Consider the following 24,643-nt stretch of genomic DNA (forward strand, 5'->3'; position numbering starts at 1 on the left):
CAGGCCCAAAGCAGTGTTCTTCAACTGCCGGTCCACGGTGCGATCGATGAGGCGTTATCATCGAGCCAGCTCCCTCTTCCTCACTGATGCAGTGCACAAAGCCACGGGCAGTGGCTCCTATGCGCGTCCTGCACCTGAACCGGAAGCCTTCTCTCTGACGTTGCAACGTCAGAGGGAAGGCTTCCAGATGAGGCACGAGACGCGCAAGGAGCCACTGCCCGCTGTTTTGTGCTCTGTATCAGTGAGGAAGAGGAAGCCGGCCTGAAGATAATACCGGGGGGCGGCATAAAATGGCCTGGCGGAAGCAGGCCAGAAGGTAAGGCATAGCATGGAGGGAGGGAGACAACAAAGGTAGGGGGAATGATCTTATTTTTGAATTTTGTGATTGAATTATGTCAATTTTGAGAATTTACATCTGCTGTCAATGTACTTTGTGTAGTTTAATTTTGTGGTTAACCATTATGTGTTGTTAATAAGATTATATTGTGTATCTGTGAAAAATGAATGGAAAAAATAGTGTTACAATTAGTACTATTATGGGGCGGGGTCTGGAGTGGAGATTGGGTAGAGATGGGCGGGGTCTGGCCCACAACTTAGCCCAGTGTTCTTCAATCGCTGGTTAACGGACCGATGCCGGTCCACAGAATAATTATTTTATTTCTGCCGGTCCATAGGTGTAAAGAGGTTGAAAAACACAGGTTTAAATGATGTCAACTAAACTTGCACAATTTTGCACATTTTGTGCACAGAATTTGGAGTTGTTTTTTCTTGCACAGAATTCCATCAAGAATAGCAAGCGTACACGTCGTATCCATGTAAATTCTATCCATGTAGCAACCAAGACCCAAGGGTTAAATAAAAAGTAATGTCTGCTTCCATAATTCATCAACAGATGGCAGTACCAACACACTACATACACGTTCACGTCTTCCTTGAAATCTCTTCCTTCTCTTCCAACTGGCAAGAAATGTCTGTGCGAAGGGGCTGTTTTGCTATCGCTTGTGAAACGGAAGCCTGCAGTGCGATTTAAGCAAATGTGCTGTGATAGAATTTCTGACTGTTGAACGAGTCCCTCCTATTGAAATTCACCGCTGTGCATAGATTGTTTATGGTGATAAGGGGCCTTTTATCTCTTGACAAGCACTTTGAGAAAGGGACTCGAGTTTATATCTAATTTATTGTATAGTGCTATATCAATGATGGAATAAATAGATGAATAAATATATTAGTGGGACACAGTTTACAGCGACAATTGTTTCGGTAAGAACTGGATGAGGTGTTTCAGTTGTCAAGCAATACAGGGACAATTCTATAGGGACTCATTGGGTCTTAAGCAGCAGGAACATGAATTTATAGGGTGGGCTTTCAATGGGGGGAACCATGGGTGGGGTGGACACTTACACACAAAATCATACATGTGTATTTACCTGGTTACAACTAGCATTCTGTAAAGTTCAAGTTCAAGTTCAAGTTCACTTTATTTTTGATGAATCGCCTATTTAAAACATTCTAAGCGATGTACAGTTAAAAACAGATTATAAGGGAATACATAGTCATATTAGTAATACATTAATAACAGCTAAATAAATATTTGTTAAATAATTACATAAAACAGAAAAGATCCCTATATATAATGTTAAAAACAAACATGAAAAGAGGGAAAGGGGGGAAAAAGTTACAAATTTTTCTCTTGATGGAGGAAAAATACATAAATTAGGGAAAAAACAAAGGGAGGGGAAGAAGAAAAAAAAAAAAAAGGATATTAATTAATCAATAAAGGCATCATTGATTAAAAAAGTTTTTAAAAGTTTTTTAAAAGAGACAAGATCTCTATCCTTTCTAATAAAAAGAGGCAGAGTGTTCCAGAGTTGGGGAGCTAAAACTGAGAACATATCGTTTCTCCTTGTTCCCACAATTTTTAAGGAAGGGACCAATAATAATTCTTGTTGTGACGATCGAAGAGATTGATTTGACTGATATGGAATAATCATTCTAGATATAAATTGAGGGGTATTATATAATAGGACCTTAAAGACTAGAAATGCTATTTTAAACGTTATTCGATGGTTAATAGGTAGCCAGTGTGACTTAATAAGGGGTGTTACGTGGTCGTATTTTTTTGCTTTATGTATAAGTTTTATGGCAGTATTTTGGATTATTTGGAGTCTTTTCTTTTCTTTTTGGGAAATATTATATAATAAAGAATTACAGTAGTCTAATTTGGATATAATCATAGAATGAACAAGGATATTAACAGATTTTGGTTCTAAGAGGGATGAGATAGATCTTATCAAACGTAATTTATAGAAACAGGATTTGACCGTTTGACTTATATGATCATGAAAAGATAGATTCGTATCAATAGTAACTCCTAAAATTTATATCGATGAAACAGATTCAATAGGGTTATTTTCGAGCAAAAAAGGGGATATTGGTATAATGTCTTTTTTCCATGTAAATAGCATTGTTTGTGTTTTTTGTATATTTAGTGAGAGTTTATTGTTACAGAGCCAGTTTTTTAGTATATCCAATTTGGTGTTGATGGCTTTAATTTCATCATTATTTCCGGGATCAAGTGGGTGGAGAAGTTGAATATCATCAGCATAGGAAAATGAGGTAAAGCCCAGTGATTGACAGATAGTAAAGAAACGTAGGCTCCTACTCGTCCTAAAGAATGGGCACTAAATAGTGGATTCATGGCATCTAAATGTAAGTAAAATCAATTTATACAAGTTGAATGGAAAATAATAATCTCTTCATAAAAACCATCTAGAAATAAAGCACACCACGATATGGGGCAGAATATCAGATTAGTTAAATTATCCTTGTCAAACTAGAAAATGGAGAAAAGACCTCAGTGTCATTAGGGATACAGACCAGCTAATATTTATTTTTATTTTATTTATTTATTTAGGTAGTATGACCGGGTAAGACCTGGACTTGATTAGGCCTGGGTCATCCAAGCCTCGGCCTAGCGGTTGAGCGAAGCATGGAGGGTAGAGGGGTGCCTGTGTCAAATAAAAATGATCAGCAAAAGTATGTAGTGTGGATTACTATTTATTTATTCTCTTGCTTGTAGTTTGGTAAAATGAAAAACAAAACGCAAACTCGCTCTGGTGGCTAACCAGCCCTGTTAGCCCAACCAGGCTTCAGCTGGCAATTTTCCCCAAAACATCTGCTTTCAGCCAGCTCTGCTCTGCCAGTTTTTATATCACAAACCAAAAACCAAACTTTCAATATCAAAGTCCAGGAACCGGCTGGGACGGCTCCACCCGGTTCTCTCACAGTACTTCTGTGCTTTGTACAATATCAGAAGTAGTGTTTCTCACCCTTCTGTCCCCCTAATTTAATCAGAAGTAGCGATTCTTCACTGTTCTATATCAGGGTTTGTGAGGCAGTTCCACCTTATCAAACCAGAATATTGTTCCCCCAAGATTTTACTCTATAAGCATGTCTTCAAGCAAACAGGAGTTATCAGGTTCCATCTCATAATCAATTGTACACATCTGTTCTGGCATTTCCACATCAAAAGTATTGCTACCTTCAGAAGAGTGCTTACAAGTTTCAGTCCTGAGAGTCTCTCCCTGTTGCCTGTGGGAAATGCTGGTTTCTGGCTTCTGTCTCCTGGATTGCACCAGTCTGCCTCTTTCCAAGGGTTCAGGCAGGCTCAAGGTTTGTGGCTGCCTCCATTGCCTAGAGACCACACCTTTTTCTCTAACCCTGTGCTGATTGTCTCCAGGTTCACCTGTGTTTTTCTGGTTCTATTGCTAACGAGGCTGGATAGCTTCCCTGCTGATTAGCCCTGCCCCCATCAGAGCTGATTGCAGGAGCTAATCCCTTTGTGGGTTTTGCTATCCCCGGCCTGGTGCCTACTGGTACTTATACTTTTTTTGCTTTTAGCATTTCCTACTCTAGAGCTAGGCAAGTATAATCGGGTCAATTTTGGGCTGCCTTTCACAGGGAACTGTGGGATCGATGATTGTGATACTATGGTCTGTTTATTAAAAAGTTTTCACAACAAAAGGTGCAGTTCAATAAAAGTCAAAATATTGTGTATGGATCCAACACGGCCTGTGTTTTGGTCACAAAGACCTTCTTCTGGGGTCCTATCTGATGTGGCCACAAGGTTTGGCATGCTTTAAGGCATTCAGAGTGCTGTGTATGTGTGAACCAAGCAGTACAGACAAGTGAGGAACGCCGCAGGAAAGGTCACCCAATTAAAACGCTGTGGGCCATGTCGGGTCCATACCGCAACACTTTGTCTGTGTATTATTGGATCGTTTTATTGAACTGCACCTTTTATTGTGCAGGGAGTGCGTGGTGCAGTGGTTAGAGCTACATCCATAGCACCCTGAGGTTGTGGGTTCAAATCCTGCACTGCTCCTTGTAACCCTGGGCAAGTCACGTAATCCCCATTGCCCTAGGTACACTAGTTAGAGTGGGAGCCCACCGGGACAGTTAGGGAAAAATGTGTTGAGTGCCTGAATAATTTGTAATCCGCACAGAATTGTAGGATATGCAGAATATAAATTATTAAAAGACAATGACTTTTTAATTTAGAGCTGCCTGTGAATTTGTCTTGCTTTTCTTCGCGCTGATAGCTTTATACAGATATTTGGCACTAGCCACTCTCTAGGTCAGGGGTGTCAAAGTCCCTCCTCGAGGGCCGGAATCCAGTCGGGTTTTCTGGATTTCCCCAACGAATATGCATTGAAAGCAGTGCATGCAAATAGATCTCATGCAGATTCATTGGGGAAATCCTGAAAACCCGACTGGATTCTGGCCCTCGAGGACCGACTTTGACACCTGTGCTCTAGGTAGTGGTGCTGAATAAGATTTTTTTTTTGACTGTCGCGGATGGTATTTAAACAATACGTCCAGCATTGGCTGATTATTGAAATCCATGTTTTGGACAGAAAGGGAGAAAACCCTTGGAAGTATGTCCACAGAATAACATGAAACTATGGACCTTGGACTGTACAAATACTGGAGTTAAAAATAAGTGAAAAAAAGGAGGTGGTTTCAATATATATATATATATTATTTTTTTTTACATTTTCCCTTATCACTGTATGTATGAAGAGTGTCACATACTGGACGGCCGACACATTTCATCTTGAATTTCCTGGAATAAATGCACTGATGCCTAAAAAAATGTCTCAGCTGTAGAGGGGCTTTTTTTTTTTTTTGTCTTGATTCTACCAAAACTGAAGACAGGTATTCAATATAGATGTTGTACTTTTAGGACACAGATGGTGCTTAGTATATCTTTTCTCCCCTTGCTGCTTTTATTTCTATCTGACTGCATCTGCTGAATCAGTTTCGAATTTCCATCTGATTTTGTACTGCAGGGTACAAAACTCTCCTCTGAAAACCTGTGGACTTCACCTCTCAGGCAGACGTGAAAGCCCAGAGCTGCTAACATAGGTGTCCTTTTATTAAGGTGCGTCAACCGATTTAACGCGTGATGCTAAGGCGCCCATAGAATATAATGGAGGCCATAGAATTTAGCGCGCCTCAATAAAAGGACCCCATAGCTTTGGCTCTTCTACTAGCAATCTTATTTCACTTCCCACTGCTTGATACCTTGGGGCGCAAACCGATTTCCTAACGTCTTAAAGCCACTCTGTCTCACAGGCCCCCCCTGTTATGTGGGGTCTGGAGCATCTGTCTCTTTTGTCCATAGGTGAAAGCAGCTCTGTAGGCCTTACCTCTTTTTATTTTTATCTGATAGTAACTTGCCAGACAAAAGTATTAAATCCGTCTGACAGACACTTTTGTTCTCAAATGAAACGAACTCCCTCATGCGCCAACTAAAACTCATTAAGCCATACTTTCATCAACATCATTTTGCGCAGGTCGTCCAGTTGACGTTAACGCCTCAGCTGGACTACTGCAACTTGGCCTACGTGGGAATCAATACCACTTTAGTTCACAAACTACAGCTCATACAGCGGTTAGACTAATCCTTCAGCCTAAAGAAATATGACTCGATCTCAGCCTTCTTCAAACAACTGCACTGGCTACCCATCTCATCGTGGATCCTCTTCAAAATATCTTGCATCTTACATCACGTAATCCACGGAAACTCAGCCGACCCCCCCTTACCCAGCTATTCTCAACGGCCTGGTCCACCTCTAGGAGAATCATAGACAGAATGCAACTAAGTCTGTCTTCTACAAAAAAAATCTCCACTCCAGGCGAATGTTCCACTCCATGTTTATGTTCATGGGCATAAAAGCTTGGAACGACCTACCAGAAATGATCATAAAATATACTAATCACATGTCATTCCGGAAGAAGCTGAAAACTCTCATATTCGACCGCTGAATCCAACACATCTCTCCTTGAATTGAACCTAACCTCATCGTATTCTGGACGCATCAGACTACTCCTTCCTGTCAACAGAGCCTTTACCGCTCCCCTCCTCTCCTTACCCTCAAACAAGCTCCCCCCCCTGCCCCTTTGACCCTCTCTGTAAGTCGCCTAGAGCCTGAGTAGGTATGAGTGACACACAAATGTAAGGTTAGATTAGATTAGATGTCCTTCATGACGAACGCTTCCTACCCAAGTTTAAAACTCACATTTTCACTATAGTTTTCAGAAAAAGAGAACTCCGGAATATGTGATAGTTGCTAATGGAGCCATCTTTCTTGTTAGCTCCTCCTTTCTGATATCTTTTCCTTTCAATGTACGTTATGTTATGTGTGATCTTTCCTTTATTATATTGGCATTCCTTTCTTGTCTTTACTTCTGGTTATCACTTATTGTAAAGGACTTTAACTTTCTTTTTAAGTAAAAGTGGTATTATCAAGCCACATTAAACAAGAAACAAGAAATGAATTTTAACTCCAAACTAAAAGCTTACCCTTTTCCAAGTTTATTTAAAATTTGATAAGACCACCTAATCAAAAGTCTAGGCCAGTGTTCTTCAACCACTGGTCCATGGACCAATGCCGGTCCACAGGGCCAGCACATGCATCAGGCCCAAAACAGTGTTCTTCAACCGCCGGTCCACAGTGCGATCGATGCGGCGTTATCTTCGAGCCAGCTCCCTCTTCCTCACTGATTCAGTGCACAAAGCCACGGGCAGCCTGCGCCTGAACCGAAAGCCTTCTCTCTGACGTTGCAACATCAGAGGGAAGGCTTCCAGAAGAGGCACGGGATGTGCAAGGTGCAATTAGTACTATTATGGGGGCGGGGTCTGGCCCATGATTTAGCCCCATGTTCTTCAAACGCCGGTCCACGGACCGATGCCGGTCCACAGAATAATTCTTTTATTTCTGCCGGTCCATAGGTGTAAAAAGGTTGAAAAACACTGGTCTAGGCAGTATATAACTTGACCATTTCTCTAAAATATATTCACCTATATATTCTAGAATTCAGTGGCGCGTGGTCAGGACATAATGCGCCCTTATCAATAACTGGGTGCTAACAACCAATTATTGCTGTTAATTGGCATGCCTTATAATTTGCGCATGCATCTGGCTATGCGCCATTCTATAAGGCATGGCGCCTAATTCTACTTGTGTATAACTCAAAAGGGGACATGGCCATGGGCGTGTAGGGGCGTTCAGACAAGTTACGCATATAGGGGTCCTTTACTAAGGCGTGTAAGCCGAGTTAGCGCGCACTAAACACTAACGCATCCATAGAATACAATGGACATGTTAGCGTTTAGCACATGCTAATATCTCGCTAATCTGCTAGCGGGCCTTAGGAAAAGGACCCCATAATTATAGAATATTACCTCATTTACCGTCCTTTTTTATTCATTTTACTTCGATGTATTTTAAATTACCTCTCCCCCCCCACTTTCCTTCCATCTCATGTATGTTAATCTGAACTTGTCCAGTATTTTTAATATTTGATAAATTACTGTTTTTATTTGCTTATGTTAATTGCCTCCTTTAATCCTTTATAATAAAACCCTAAACGCACATGCGCACTCCTACCTGCGTGTTCCATTTTCCCTGTTCCGTGAGATGCAGCTCCGTGGTGGCAGGAGTGCGCATGCGCGGCTCCCCAGCCTTACAGCACCTAACTCCACTCGCCGGCAGGACTGGCCGCCAGCGCTGGACTCCCTGCTCCGGTAAAAGTAAGTTCTTCGCCTTGCCGCCGCCCCCTCCCCGCGGTCCCGACTCCAAACCTGCCGACTCCAGCAGCGTCTGCATCACTCTACACACGCTGTGAAGCAGCGTGTGTACAGTGCTGCAGACTGCTGCTGGAGTCGGCAGGATTGGAGTCGGGACCGCGGAAAGGGAAGGAGAGGGGGGCGGCGGCAAGGGACTACGAGAGCCGACCAGACTTCTAGCACCCGTTAATGTAACGGGCTAAAATACTCGTTTTTTTATAATGTACACCGTCTAGACATGTATTTTTATAGACGGTATACCAAAAATAAAGAAGCTTGAAACTAGTTGACTTGGGCGCCAGCCTTTATATCAGGTGCATGTTTCAGCAGGTGCATGTTTGAATAGTCAAGAGTGGGAATCAAAATTAAAAAAATTAAATTAAAAAAAGAATAAAATTTAAAAAATTAAAAAAAAAAACAAAAAAATAAAAAATAAAAAGAGTGGGAATCTGATTCTATAAAGAGCGTGTGCTCTTCGTAGGATCATGTTTAGCACTGAATTCAAGTTTCAAGTTTATTAAATTTTGATTTTACGCAATATCAAATATTTCAATGCGTATTACATAATTGAAATGTACAATAAAAAAACTAGGGTGACAAATACAAATACAAATAAGACAAAATTATACAAACTAATCATTATGTATTATTAATACAAACTGAAACAAGTGGGTAAAGAAAAAATGGAATTACAATTTTTAAAAAAAAAAAATTTTTAACAATTAAGGTTTATACATAAGGGTAGGGTAGGTGAGAAAAGTAATGAAGGAAAGAAAGAGAGAAAGAGAAAAAAATTCTGAGCACCATTTATAGAATTAACAGATAAAAAAAAAAAACCCACTTCGGAATCAAATTCAGCTCATGCAAAATACAGCGGCCAGACTGATTAGTGGACTAAAAAGATTTGACAGAGTAACTCTTACATTACGTGCTCTGCATTGGCTACTGGTTCAAAACCAGATTCAAATTTGCTTGCATTATTTTCAAGGTACTGGCTGACCAATAAGTGAGCGCTGTCACCTGCTTCACAGTAGAGAATGACACAGGGATGCATTTGTCCCTGTCCCCGCAGGAACTCAATTTCCCCATCCCGTCATGAGTTTCTTCGCTCTCCCTGTCCCATTCCTGTAAGCTCAGCCTTAACCACACAAGCTCCAAACACTTATGATTTTAAAGTGTTTGAGGCTTTTGTGCAGATGAGGACGGAGCTTAGGCATTGGTGGAATGAGGCATTATGACATCACAATCTGAGCTGTAGAATGTTGCTACTTAGGATTTTAAAGTGTTTGAGGCTTGTGCAGATGAGGACGGAGCTTAGGCATTGGTGGAATGAGGCATTATGACATCACAAGCTGTGCTCTAGAATGTTGTTGCTTAGGATTTTAAAGTGTTTGAGGCTTGTGCAGATGAGGACGGAGCTTAGGCATTGGTGGAATGAGGCATTATGACATCACAATCTGAGCTCTAGAATGTTGCTACTTAGGATTTTAAAGTGTTTGAGGCTTGTGGAGATGAGGATAGAGCTTGCAGGAATGGGGCAGGGACAGGAAAATGAGTTCCCAAGGGGGAAAATGTGTCCCCATGTCATTCTCTACTTGGGAGAACAGTATAGAAAACTGAATAAATAAATAGTGTGAAAAGTTTCAGCCTCTGATAACCAGAGCTGCTATTGTGACATCATAATGCATCATTCCACCAATGCCTAAGAACCAACCTCAGGCGCCTAAGTTAAGAGAGAAACACCATTTAAAAGGTCTTTTCAAAGATATTTCCAGGCGCTTACCAGGCACCAGAATCGTATCTCTGGAGGCGCCAACGGACACCTAATGTCATTATAGGCTTGGCCAACACCAGAAGTAGCGTTAAGGCGCCAGTAGGCGACTCCGTAGTTGTGATTCACATTAAAAGAAGGTGCTGGAAAAGTAGGCCTTGAAACCCTGGCCTATAATTTCAGGACCTACCTTTCCCGGAGGCGCTATTCTTAGGGTTACCAGATTTTACATTGGTAAAATAAGGGCCCCCCCAGGTCCGCCTAGTTCCACCCATCCCCGCTCCATTATGCCCCAGCTCCGCCCCCAGCCCCACCCCCGCTACCTGTTTGCCGGCCAGGAAGGCATCTGCGCATGCGCAGATGCAGCGCGATGATGTCATACGCAGGTGCCCATGCATGCGATATGGTTGCGTTGCATCCGCACGTGCCCCCTCCCGACGCGATTCCTTTTCAAAACCCGGACCAAGTGCCGGGTTTTGAAAAGCCATCCAGACCCCCGGACATGTCCTCAGAAGGGAAATCCGGACGTTTGGTAACCCTAGCCATTCTGTAAATGGTGTAATGTAATGTAATGTAATGTAATTTATTTCTTATATACCGCTCCATCCGTTAGGTTCTAAGCGGTTTACAGAAAATATACATTAAGATTAGAAATAAGAAAGGTACTTGAAAAATTCCCTTACTGTCCCGAAGGCTCACAATCTAACTAAAGTACCTGGAGGGTAATAGAGAAGTGAAAAGTAGAGTTAGAGGAAAAATAAAAATAAAATAAATATTTTAACAAGACAGCATTGATCTAAATACTTTGGAAGGTAGAAGAGAGGAGAGAAAGGAATAGAAGCAGAAGGGGGAGCCGTTGAACAGTAGAATTCTGCAGCATCCACTATCTCCTCCTCTCCCTATTGGCTAAGGCTCTTAACATTTGCATATCTTCTTCCCATTGGCTAAGGCTCTTTGCCTGCATTGTGATGTCATAGAGCTTTATGGTTATAGAAACCTAGAAACATGATGGCAGATGAAGGCCAAATGGTCCATGTAATGTAATGTCATGTAATTTATTTCTTATATACCGCTCCATCCGTTAGGTTCTAAGCGGTTTACAGAAAATATACATTAAGATTAGAAATAAGAAAGGTACTTGAAAAATTCCCTTACTGTCCCGAAGGCTCACAATCTAACTAAAGTACCTGGAGGGTAATAGAGAAGTGAAAAGTAGAGTTAGAGGAAAAATAAAAATAAAATAAACATTTTAACAAGACAGCATTGATCTAAATACTTTGGGAGGTAGAAGAGAGGAGAGCACACGATCGACAGCTGCTTTTAAGGTGGCCACCGACAATGGCGCCATTGAGAGAATTCAGGCCTAAATACTAAAAGTCACCTGACAAATCATTTTTGGCTATGACAGTGTTCCATAGGCCTACAGCTAAACACTGGACATAACGAGAGACATGGACGTCAACGTTGTCCCTTTAAATACAATTTTAAGAGAGCAAGAATCCATTTCTTTATTACTCAACCTTTACCAGTTTCTGGTGCCCTCATTTATTACTGGGGATGCAGAGCTGATTTATTGAAAATTAGGTTTTACAGCTTGTGAATGCTTTAAACTGTTTTCATATAAATCACTTTAAAATCTGTACGTGTGCCTATGAGAATCTCCAGAGCTGTTCTCTTTTTTTATAAGAAGCTACAGGGTTTAAAAAAAAAAAATAAAAAAAACCCAAAAACCTGAAACAACTTTTGTGTTAACAGTCATTTCGATGTATTGATTGCTTTCTCCAGGGAAACGAGTCATTATTGCTAAGGCTTCAGGCCCCAATTAACTTTTCTTTTCTTTTTTCTATTTTAAAGAAAGAAAAAAAAAAATAACACCCACTAAATTTGACATCAGGTTTGCTAGACCACTTGGCTTTTATAAAATAATGGATTTCTTCCCAGTCTGGGGAAGATTTGGAGAAATTACAGATCAGTTTATCTTGCGACTAATGTGATTTTGGACAGCGCTTGTACAATCCGGTAACTGACTAATGACAGAATTCGCTATTCCTTGTCACCTCCCAGGGGCACCTTGACTACATTTTAAACCGGCATAAATGCAGAACTGTTGCCAATCGGGTCGGAAAATGCTTATTTAGCACTTGGTAACTGTTTCCAAGTGATACGGATCTGGATGAGAGAAAAATGCAAAACTTCCTTGAAAGTGTGTGTGTGTTGGAAGGGGGGATCCAGAATAGAGGTTTTAGGAAATGATCCTGGGGTGGGGGGAACTGTTTGCTTCTATGTCGTTTTCTATTCATAATTTAGGGGTGGTTATAGCTTCAGCTTTAACAATGGGCTCAGAGATTAAAGAGGTAGACCATAAATCTTTGTGGAAGACTATTTAGACAGATTAGGTCACACTTGTCTGAATCCGATCCGTGAGAAATATTACATACATCTGCGATTTTGCAGAGTATTGCAAATTGGTCTATTTGGGAACAACCAAAAATGTCATTATTCAAGTTGCTTTTGCTTCACAACATGGCCACTACAATTATTTTTAAAAGGCTCACAGATGGGATAACGCATCCCCAGGATTAAGACTTCCACTGTGTGGGGCTAGACAGCAGGGCCTTAGCAACACAGGAGAGCAGAGGCCCTGCCGTGCTTGTGACTGTCTCAAAATCTGATGCTACTGTGCCAAAGTGAGGGTGGGAGACAAGCTCACCTTACCCCTCGCGGCAATTCACTTCACTGACTCCCTATCTGCCTTCACATACAGTTCTGCCACCCCTCGATATCTCTCGCCTCTCCTTATACACCACCTCCCTGTGAACTCTGTTCTGGAGAATGACACGGGGGACAAATTTGAGGAAAAATTTGTCCCCATGTCATTCTCTACTTGGGAGAACAGTATAGAAAATTGAATAAATAGTGTGAAAAGCTTCAGCCTCTGATAACCGGAGCTGCTATTGTGACATCATAATGCCTCATTCCACCAATGCCTAAGAGCCAACCTCAGCAGTGATGTCACAATGGCTTGATTGTCCTTTACTTGGCTCACTTTTACTACATTTTGATTTCTAGAGAGGTGCAGTGTAGAGAATGACACGGGGACAAATTTGTCCCCATCTCTGCAGGAACTCAATTTCCCTGTCCCCATGAGTTTTGTCACTGTCCCTGCCCCATTCCTGTAAGCTCTGCGTTAACCCCATAAGCCTCGAACACTTATGATTTTAAAGTGATTGAGGCTTGTGCAGATGAGGAAGGAGCTTGCAGGAATTTGAAAAATAAAATAAGTATATCAAATTATAAAACCATTTATAAAACATAAGACCGATGAAGACTTTAGTGCAATTCATGCTGTGAATGAAACTTTCTCACAGTTTGCACCGCTGAGGTCCTAAACGGGATAAATACTAATTCTAGCTAAGGCTGTATGCTTTTGATGTTTGAAACCTAGCCTTGGAAAAGTATTTACTATTGCCTTATATATCTGTAATATCAGAAGTGGCATTAGGTGGCCTGACACACCTACAGAGGTGCAATTCATATCAAAAGTAGGCGCCGGAAATGTAGGCCTGAAAAACCCTACATATCAGGTGCCTACCTTTGCAAGAGGTACGACCGATACGCAATCGGCAGTCGCTTTTACGGCGGCTGCCGACTACACTGGTTACAGAATCTGGGCCTAAATGCTAGAGCCAACATTTTCAAAATATGTTTTTTCAACCGGAAGCCAATGCGAAGAAAAAAAAACAAACAAACGGTGTCAATGTGATCCAAGTTCATCAAAAGAGAGCAACTGCGTTCTAAACACACGGGAGTCTCGTCAAACTTTTATGAGGTAATCCAGGAAACAATTCATTGCCATAATCAATAGGTGAAATCAAATAAGCATAAAGCAGCTGAGCAAAATCAGACCCAGCAAAACAGGGACAGATCTTACAGATAGTAGAACGAGAATGAAACTAATTGTGCTAAATCAGTGGTCTCAAACTCAAACCCTTTGCAGGGCCACATTTTGGGATTTGTAGGAACTTGGAGGGCCTCAGAAAAAAATAGTTCATGTCTTATTAAAGAAATGACGATTTGCATGAGGTAAAACTCTTTATAGTTTATAAATCTTTCCTTTTGGCTAAGTCTTAATAATAATATTATAATTTATAGCTAAAAAGACATATGATCAAGAAACTGTTTTATTTTACTTTTGTGATTATGATAAACATGCCGAGGGCCTCAAAATAGTACCTGGCGGGCCGCATGTGGCCCCCGGGCCACGTGTTTGAGACCACTGTGCTAAATGATTCTCAAATGACAATCCAGCATCCAGAGGAATCCCTAACAACGTATTAACCTAACGACGTATATCCCTAAAACCGCTACAGCACCAGGTAAGGCTTATGGGATGCCGGGGGGAAGCAGGGGGTGGGGTCAGAGCCGGCCCAAATATTATTCACGGTTTTTTAATATTTGCCGGCCGGCTCTGCCCTTAATCCCTGTGGATAAGGAGGGAGAAGTGTACTGATGCTTATATTTCATAAATTTATAGGCTCCTTTTACTAAGGAGCGCTAGCGGTTTTAGCGCACGCTACAATACCCTATCCTTAGCCACGCTATTAGAACCCTCCCATAACAAAATTAGGTGGGGAAACAGACTGCTGCCTCTATGAACTTCAGAGTATGACCTCCTTACAAAGAGTGTGCACTATCACCGTGTTACCCCGAAAATAAGACAAAATATTAATTTTGAGTCCAAAAAATACACTAGAGCTTACTTTCGGGGATATCTTATTTTTTTCATGTAAAACAATTCTCTCCCTTCCTCTCCTCCACCCCAATTCTTCCTCTTTCCTTTCTACCTCCCACCCTTCCCATGTGCAGCATCTTTCTATCCCTCCCTCCTTCCCATCCCCCTATGCAGCAGAGCTCCACCAACCCTCCCACCGTGAGACTGACATAACTCCGCTCCGGGGCCTCCCAAAGAAGCAGGAGTGGGAGTTGCTGAATTGACGAGTCCGATTTTTTCAGCAAATCAGGCGGCACTATGTCAGGGATGGAGTCGGGGATATTCGGGAGTCGATCTTAACTAGGGCTTATGTTTGGGGTAGGGCTTATATTAGGAGCATCTTTAAAAATCGTGCTAAGTCTTATTTTCAGGGAAACGGGGCATTGGCAAACAAAACACCCCAGAAAATTGGGAGGTGTGTGTGGGGGGGTTTCTGTTTATTTGTTTGTAAATAAGATGCAATGGCTAGGGATATGTCATTTTGACATCTCCCACATCACTGCACATGACAGCCTATCGTTCGGTTCATAGTCTAAAGCGTGCGAGGACAAAGGCATGCGGACAACTGAGTGCAGGACTTCATCGCTCGCACGCTTTTGACCCGTCACCCTCTAGCAAACAGAGGGGGGTCCTTTTACTAAGGCGCACTAAAGATTAGCGCATGGTAAACGCTAAGGCGCCCAGAGAATATAATGGGCGCCTTAGCATTCAGCACGCACGCTAATCTTTAAGGCATGCAAAATCAGTAAGCGCACGTGCGCTAAATCGGTTTGTGTGCCTTAGTAAAAAGGACCCCAGTGCTGGGACCCGCAGACATTCCAGAAAAAAATTTACTGTTCCCTCTAAGCTGAGCAGGTGTCCTCCAGCTGCATTGCTACCACTAGGGGGTGGAATATTTTCAGTCGCTAAGGACAGGTATGTTCCCTGGAGTCCTGCAGAACTTGCCTGTCCCTCACAATTGAAAAATGTGACAGTAAAACAGCACCCTCTATTGGTGAGACTGTGGGTGGAGGACTCCTGCTCAGCTTAGAGGGAACAGTTCATAACCCAATTTTTTTTTTTTTTTATTTATTTATTTTAAAGCAGTGGTTCCCGATCAACGTACAGTTCAATTCTGGAATCTGCTGATGGAGAATTTTGTCAACGTCGATAGGGCTGCTGGGTTTAGAAAAAGGTTTGCACGGTTTTCTGAAACACAAGTCTATGAAAAATGATGAACCGGATAAGCTCAGGGATCATCCTGGAGGCAGCAAGTCTGTCTTCTGGCTCCCTCCATGTGAGTAGGATGCTCACTATGGGAAACAAGGAGTTGGGCTCCGTGGACCATTTGTCTGAGCTTGCATGGCACACTTTAGGTCCTTATAATAATAATAATAATAATAATTTTATTTCTTATATACCGCTATACCCTAAGTTTGAAGCGGTTTACAGTGAAGTTGTGTCTAGAGAGAGTACAGTGTTAACAGTAGGATACAGGATAGTACAAAGTGAGCAGGTACTGGGGGGTTTACAATAAGGTACAAGATAATAACAAGAGAACAGTTACAGGATGTTTACAATCAGATATAGGATGTTATACTAAGTTATAGGATGATACAATATGAACAATTACAAGGGATCAATGCAGTTTACAGCTAGATATATATAATGTGCGTAAGAGAGGTACAGCATTAGGCGTTGGGGGAAGGGAAAAGGAAGGGGCGGTTTATAACTGGTAGGGGGGGAGAGTTTAGGTGGTGTTCAGAGATTTTCTGAAGTCCGCGTATGATGTGGCTTCGAGTATTGGTTTTGCTAGCCATGTGTTCAGTTGGTCCTGCCTGGAAAGAAAGCATTCTGTTTAGGTACTTCTTGTAGTGACGTGATTTCAGGGATGGGTAAGTAAAGAGGTTTGTTCTGCGGGAGGTCTTTTTTGGGCAGTAGGTGAGGAATTGGGAAGCTAGGTAGGTTGGTAGCATCCCGAAGATCGCTTTGAAGCTGATGCAGGCAAACTTGAACAGTATTCTGGATTCTACTGGTAACCGAGTGGAGTATTTGGAGCTATGGAGAGATATGTTCCCATTTCTTGAGTCCGAAGATGAGACGGACGGCAGTGTTTTGGATTAATCTTAGTTTTTTGTATGATGTTGCAGTCTTTTATTAACACCAGAACTGAGCATTGCATTGTGCACTGCCACAGACTCATACTCACTTGTAGCAATATTTCTCTCATATATTATTTTTTAAAAATAATCAATAAAACAGCCTTGCAGTCCCCATGGTATACATTCATTCCAGTAATGTTGTTTTCAAAATACACAAAATCAATCTGAAGATATTTGCACTTAAAATATCTTCAGTCTCTGTGTTACAAGAATAACGTGGTGCTTAGAGAAGAGAGCCACGGAGCTTAAGCTGACTTGAGATTCCATCAAAGATACTTGATCTGCATTGAGTCATCATCAAACCTCCATCTTCGATACAAAGATGAGTATCTATGGCGCATCAACTCTCTATTTTATGCAGGTCCTGGCTGAATATCGGGCTGTCCTAACCTAAGAACATAAGCATAGCCTTACTGGGTCAGATCAATGGTCCATCTCAAAGAATAGCAAGATTCTGGAACCCCAATGAGAGCAACATTCCAGAGCTGAGATTGTGATGTCATAATGCCTCAGAGCCAACCTCATCAGTGATGTTACAATGGCTTGATTGTCCTATACTTGACACAATTAAGAGCATAAGAACAGGCATACTGGGTCAGACCAATGGTCCATCAAGCCCAGTAGCCCGTTCTCACGGTGGCCAATCCAGGTTACTAGTACCTGGACAAAATCCAAGGAGTAGCAACATTCCAGCATCTCAAAGAATAGCAAGATTCTGGAACCCTAATGAGAGCAACATTCCAGAGCTGAGATTGTGATGTCATAATGCCTCAGGAACATCTGATTATGCTTTCGGATTCCTACATGGAATTTTGGAGACATTTAAAGACATTTTTGTTCTTGAAATACTTAGGCAGTTAATTGGCAAGGATATTGTAATGAACCATCTAGATCAGTGGTTCCCAACCCTCTCCTGGAGGACCACCAGGCCAATCGTGTTTTCAGGATAGCCCTAATGAATATGCATGGGACAGATTTGCATGCCTGTCACTTCCATTATATGCAAATCTCTCTCATGCAAATTCGTTAGGGCTAGCCTGAAAACCCAATTGGCCTGCTGGTCCTCCAGGACAGGGTTGGGAACCACTGATCTAGATCATTATAGTATTATTTAAAATTTTTGGTTATCTAACTTTTCTCTTAATTGTAATTTTTAATTTTTTTTAAACAGCATAGAACTTTAAGGTCCTGCAGTATATAAATGGATTATTATTACTACCGTATTTTCACTCATATACCGCACACCCATGTAAAACGCGCACACGGATATAGCGTGCGGGAAACTGTAATTTATGTAAAGAAATTTTTATATACCACGCACACCCGTATACCGCGCATGCTGCCCTGACTCTCCCGTCACCGCCCGACTCTCCTTTCGCCCGCCCCCGACTCTCCTCTCCCCTTTGAAATCCTGTCCCCACCCTGAAAGCCTGATGCCCCCCCGACATCCGATTCACCCCCCCCCGCAGGACCACTCGCACCCCCACCCCGAAGGACCGCTTGCACTCGCACTTGCACCCGCACTCCCACCCCGAAGGACCGCTCGCACCCCCACAGCCTCCCCACCCACCCCCATCATGGAGAAGCTGCCTACCGTTGTCCTGCTTCTTCCTCTGCCGGCAGTCTCGCCCCTTCTCTGAGCCCTGCGTCTGCACTGCTTCCTCTTCCGGCGGTCCCGCCCTTTCTCTGACGTCTGATGCGAGTGCGAGTGGTCCTTCGGGGTGGGGGTGCGAGCGGTCCTGCGGGGTGAATCGGACGTCGGGGGGGGGGAGGGGAACTATGTAAAAAAAAAATGTGTACAACGCGCTCACGAATATAACGTGCATGGTTATACTCGGTTATATGTGTGAAAATACGGTAATTCTATAAGTTGATGCCAAGATTTAGGCAATTCTACAATGGTATCTCACCACCAAGATTCTGTTATACTGAAGAATGCTAATGAAAGTTGGCCTCGGTGCCTCTAAAGTTAGGTGCCAACCAGTGGCGAAGTAAGGGGCGCAGTCTGCAGTGGGCGCAGCACCCCTCCCTCCTCGCTCCTCTCCTTGCCTCACACGCACACCTCTTGCCTTCTCCGGTACCTTTTTTTTTTTTTTACTTCCCCGGCACAAGGTTGTTGCCTGCGACGGCGTCAGCGCCAGCCTCCATATTCTGAGGCTGTGAAGGGTGGAGTTTTTTGCCAGATGAAGCTGAACTGAGGCTTTTTCTCCACCTTTCTTTCTTTTTCTGTCCCTGTGGCTCTATGTTGTATGAGGGGTTGGTGTGTATGATTTAAGCCTGGTGGTATTGCAGAGAGGGGAGTGTTGGTATCCATTCGGGGTTTTGATTTGAGTATGAAGTAGTGTTGAACTGACCCTTTTCCTGAGTTGATTTGGGTAGTGGGGCTTTTTTTTAACCCCGTAATCAATTCATTTAGAAGCAGTATAATAAGAACAATATAGCAAAGCACATAAATAATTCACTGCTAGGTGCATTCAATGTGGATAAGAAACTGTGAAAGTGTTTTAAAGTAAGATTAACATTTAAACGGAGTAGTAAAATAGAGTAGTGGTCACCGAATCTCAGGATTTAAATACCGTGGGGAATTATCTGATTTATATTTTGTTCCAGTTATAGATATCCCATCATTGAAACATATAAATACATTAAGGTCTACAATTTTTCTGTTAGCGTTCCCTCTCTTTGGAACAGTATTCCAAACTATCTACGCGAAAAACTTACACTAACAGACTTTAAGTCGAAATTAAAGACATTTCTCTTCCTTGACGCTCTTGAAACCTAGCTGTCCTTTTAAGGACGACCTAGGAACTAGAAGGATTCTTAATACCTGCTCCCCTCCCTATCGTTTTATTCCTTTTCATGTTCTATTTTTCTTTACATATTGTAGTTCTAGCCCTTCTTTCCCTCTTGTCTCTGTTTGTAAAAAATTTTATTTTATTTTTTTAGTTTATTAGTCTTTTAAAGTTAGTATTTGCCTTAGTGTTGTGTGTTTTTAAACTGTATTTAAGTTAATAGACGGTTTTAACATTATTGTACACCGCCTAGAAGGTTTGATTAGGCGATATAAGAAATTTTAAATAAACTTGAAACTTGAAACGTTTTCAGAAGCAGCTGGAGAGATGTTGATGGGTCTATAAATTTACCTCCCTAATCTATCCTAGAAACTATTAAATACCTCTACTGCCTTGGAAGGTGATAGGAAATACTGTGACCGGGCGCGGCCAAACTGGTCTCAGCAAATGACCAAACCCAGGGCACACATACCTCAGCCAAGGTTGTTTTGGTCACTTGGCACTGCTACAAATAAAGAGTTAAAAAAAAAAAAAATGGTGCAATTTGTACAGTTCATTGTTCATTATACTACAAACATAATTTCCAAAAGTGATTTTCTCAGGTTTGTATCTTCATGGGCTCATTTTCAACACACACAAAACAATTCTAGTTCAAGCCAAACAAATGCAAAAGCATTATTCGAAATGAAAGCTTTTCTTTGCCAGGCAAAACTCCTTTGGGGTTAGGCTTAATGCTCCAAGGATGGGACCCTCTCCAATAGTTACCCTCAATGGATCAGCTTGGAAGATCCCCTCCCCAGATCCCAAACAAAATGGCTGCCTGTGGCTTGCATTTAAAAGTTCAAAACCAAAACTTCAGCATTTACAACAATCTTGTGCAGACTTTACTTTTTCCTTCAGCTTAGGTCAGTGGTCTCAAACTCGCGGCCCACCAGGTACTATTTTGAGGCCCTCGGTATGTTTATCATAATCACAAAAGTAAAATAAAACAGTTTCTTGATCATATGTCTCTTTAGCTATAAATGACAATATTATTATTAAGAATTAGCCAAAAGGAAAGATTTATAAATTATAAAGAGTTTTTTACCTCATACAAAACTGTCATTAACTATTTTTTTCTGCGACCCTCCAAGTACCTACAAATCCAAAATGTGGCCCTGCAAAGGGTTTGAGTTGGAGACCACTGGCTTAGGTCCATACCTTCAGAGCTGGGCAAATCAGTACCTCTTTCCATATCATAGGTAATGTCATCATCAGCTATTTCACTATTTTGCACAAAAGCAGAATCAATATTATCATTATATCCTCTTCATCACAAACTTCTACCTGAGATTGTTGCCATGAGGTAGACTATTTCTTCCTGGCCCTCAGTGGCTGTGGTCTGCTGTTTTCCCTGTGCAGTGTATATCTGGACTGCTGGAACTCCTGGTATATAAAAAGTTACATCCTTTTCTTTACCTGCAGTGAGCCGATTCGCTCTCACTGCAGGTGAGTATGAGTAGCCTGCCCTCTGAGACCTTCTAATCTGGCCTAAACCAGCCTCAGTTTGATTGGGAGTGGCTCTGCTTTTCCCCTTCCCTAGCCCTGTGGCTGCTGGGACATGTAGTCTTTCTAGCTGTTTCCTTACAGCTGGCTTGGAGAAAGCTAAACCAGTTCTGGATGCTTTAGGCATGGCTTGAGGAGGTTTAACTTTAGGAAGGCTTGGCTTTTGAGTACTCCTAGGTGCTGCTTTGGGAGTTAAACTAGCAGGCCTAAGAATACATTTAATATTTTTAATTTTACCTCCCTCTTCTGGCAAGGCTTCCTCACTAGGAACAAGGGCAGCCCTGTGACAATACCTCTACTACCTTGGAAGGTGATAGGAAACCGCCTCTCATCTTCCATCCGATTTCATCTTTCCCCCTCTTGTATTCATTCTCCGGGTCGGTATTATTTTACAAAAGTTACCCTTCTTCCTGTGGCTAGGAGTAGGAGGAGGTAGCCCAAGCTACAGCTCAAATATGGTCTTATTGATTTATTAGGATTTATTTACAGTCTTTTTGAAGACATTCAAAGCAAGAATAAGTCAGACATAGACAATAGACAATTTCAGCATTAAAAATGTTCAACAATACAAGGTATGGCATAGTATGCCTTATTACAATGCCAACACAATACACAATAAAACATTTTAATAGACAGCATAGGGTGTAAGCAAAGATGAAATATATAGATAAATAAGATAGAATAAAAGGAGACAGAACATAAGGGAACTAATTTAAAGAAGGTTGCACATGAAGTCAGAAAGGTGATTGAATATCATTTTAGCTAGGGCAGAAGTAGATGAGCATAAGAACATGCGAATAGCCTTCACTGGGTCAGACCAATGGTCCATCAAGCCCAATAGCCCGTTCTCACGGTGGTCAATCCTAATACCTGGACAAAACCTAAGAAGTAGCAGCATTCCTTTCAGAATCCTAAAGAACAGCAAGATTCCGGAACCCCAAAGAGTAATAAAAGATTCCGGAACCCCACAATGTCCCACCCTCCAGTTGCCACCAGGGAAATCCCTGGCAAGTGCCGGAGGGGCTTTGTGCTTGGTGAGATTTCCTATTGATGAGGGCAGCTCATATTTTGGGTCAGAACAAGAATACCATCTGAAAGCTGGCATTATCTAGCCATGACTAACACAGCTTGCAAGGTAATATGCAAGTTGAATTATTCATTTTGCATAATAATGACTTAGTTTGCATGCATATGCATGCTCTGCATCTTATTACTTCTCAACTTGTGTTATTTGATAGAACATGGTTTTTCTTTAACACACATTAGTAACTGTCCCCTCTAAGTTTTATTCCAAACAATAGGTAGCTCAGCTCTCTGCACCCAACAGCCAGTATATGTGGGTTGTAGAGGGTAAAATACTGCTGCGAAATTGATCTTCGGGAAACGTAAATTTGATCAAGTGACTCCAGAGTCTCCATTGGCTCCCGGTTTATTTTAGAGTTCAATTCAAATGGGCTTGTGTTGTCTTTAAAATCCTATAAGGTATCTTTATCTTGGAACGTTTACAGGTTGTCCTTTGCAAGATGTAATCAACAATTTAAATTATCTCTTCCTTCCAAGAAAGGGATTAAAGGAGTCAAGATTTTTAGTCAATCTAAAGTTGAAAGGGGTAGATTCCATACAAACGTAAGGAAGTTCTTCTTCACCCAGAGAACTGGAACACTCTTCCAGAGGCTGTTATAGGGGAAAACACCCTCCGGGGATTCAAGTAGGGGAAAACACCCTCCAGGGATTCAAGACAAAGTTAGACAAGTTCCTGCCAAACTGGAACGTACGCAGGTGAGGCTGGACTCATTTAGAGCACTGTTCTTTGACCTTGGGGCCACCATGTGAGCGGACTGCTGGGCACAATGGACCACTGGTCTGGCCCAGCAGCGGCAACTCTTATGTTCTTATTTCAATTTTTTCGTAAATCTTTAAAAACCACTTTATTTGCTAAACACTTTGGAAATTAATCTTCCGAAACTTTGGGCTCCTCTTACGAAGGTGCGTTAGAGCCTTAACGCACGCTAGCCGCTACCGCCTCCTCATGAGCAGGCGGTAGTTTTTCAAGGAGCGCGCGCTAAAAACACTAGCGCACCTTTGTAAAAGGAGCTCTTAGTCTTATTCTTTATACGTTAACTATTGTAAACCGAGTCGAGCTTTCTTGGACTGATGTCTCAGTATATAAAGCCAAGCCTTAGATTAGATTAGATTTGCCAAGCCTGCCTTTCTTAATTGTCAGTTTGTTCTGATTCAGTGGATGGGAGCAGAGTAATAGGGAGCTTGTCAGTCAAAAAAGATAAATAAAAAGTCACTCCACATCCAGCAAAATGTGTAAAAACTACCAAAGCATCACCACAATATTTATGGCCTATAGAAGATTAAAGAGTAGATATTAAATCACTGATTCGAAAAATAGAATGCACTTTCATTTTAACAGGGTAAGTTCTACCCCATTTTATCTCATTTCTAATGTAAGCAAATACAAGGAGCTCACTGGATGTCACAGTGGTGCCCCCCTCAAAGGCAGACGCAATCCCCTAAAACAACGTTGACTCCCCCTTTTTAGACAGTGACCTAATGAAACCTGGTTCAATTGAAATGTAATAACGATAAATCTTCAGTTTGCAAGAATCCAGATACGAATACTACTATTTATTATTTCTATAGCGCTGAAAGGCATATGCAGCGCTGTACATTCTAACACACAATAGACAGTCCCTGTTCAGAAGAGCTTACAAACTAATTTAGACAGGACATTTCAGGGTTAGTGAGATTATAGTGGGTAAAGGTATCTGACAGCATTGAGGGGGAGTTAAGTGTTGAAAGCAGTTTCCAAAAAGTGGGCCTTTAGCTTGCATTTGAACACTGCCAGGGACGGAGCGCAAGGTATTGATTCGGGCAGCCTGTTCCAGGCATAAGGCGCCGCAAGAAAAAGGGACGGAGTCTGGAGTTGGCAGTGGAAGAGAAGGGTACAGATAAGAAGGGCTTGCCCGATGAGCGGAGATCACAGGGGAGGGGAGCATAGGGGGAGATAAGCGAGGAGAGATATCGGGGGGGGGCTTCAGGGAAGGCAATTAAGGAGACAATTAAATAAGCAAGCTTTTCTTTTTAAGGATGCATTTGAAACTATGATTAGGGCATTAGTGCCACTAAGGGCTCCTTTTACGAAGATACGCCAGCGTTTTTAGCGTGCGCTAGCCGAAAAACTACCGCCTGCTCAAAAGGAGGCGGTAGCGGCTAGCATGCGTTATTCTGCATGTTAAGGCCCTAACACGCCTTCGTAAAAGGAGCCCTAAATTTATTTGCCTAACCATCAAGGTACCCCAGTTCTTTTCCTCAACCCTCTTTTTGTTCATCCTTTAAATGTCTCCTTTACTTTAAAATTGTAGCTCCCCCTATCCCCCCTTCTTTTCTAACTTAAATCTAGTCAGTCTAGCTTTGGTGAATGTTCAGACATGAACATTTATTTTAAAATGTGGTTATTTTTATTAGATAGGATTTTTT

The 24,643-nt window shown here is 41.9% G+C and overlaps 1 protein-coding gene across 7 annotated transcripts in view; it reads right to left on the reverse strand.

Annotated features, from left to right (window-relative positions):
* CAMTA1 (calmodulin binding transcription activator 1) overlaps positions 1-24,643 on the reverse strand; it is a 1,525,397-nt gene that overhangs the window by 1,087,037 nt on the left and 413,717 nt on the right. Inside the window, exon 1 of one of the 7 annotated variants that reach the window (XM_033922051.1) lies at positions 20,936-20,993. The exons of the other annotated variants lie outside the window; for them this stretch is intronic. The gene's annotated coding sequence lies outside the window, so the exon portion shown is untranslated. Of the gene's footprint in view, positions 1-20,935; positions 20,994-24,643 lie in introns of those variants that run through there. 7 annotated transcript variants of the gene reach the window in all.

Source organism: Geotrypetes seraphini, chromosome 15 (assembly GCF_902459505.1).
Source record: "Geotrypetes seraphini chromosome 15, aGeoSer1.1, whole genome shotgun sequence".
In the NCBI taxonomy this organism is placed as follows: Eukaryota; Metazoa; Chordata; class Amphibia; order Gymnophiona; family Dermophiidae; genus Geotrypetes; species Geotrypetes seraphini.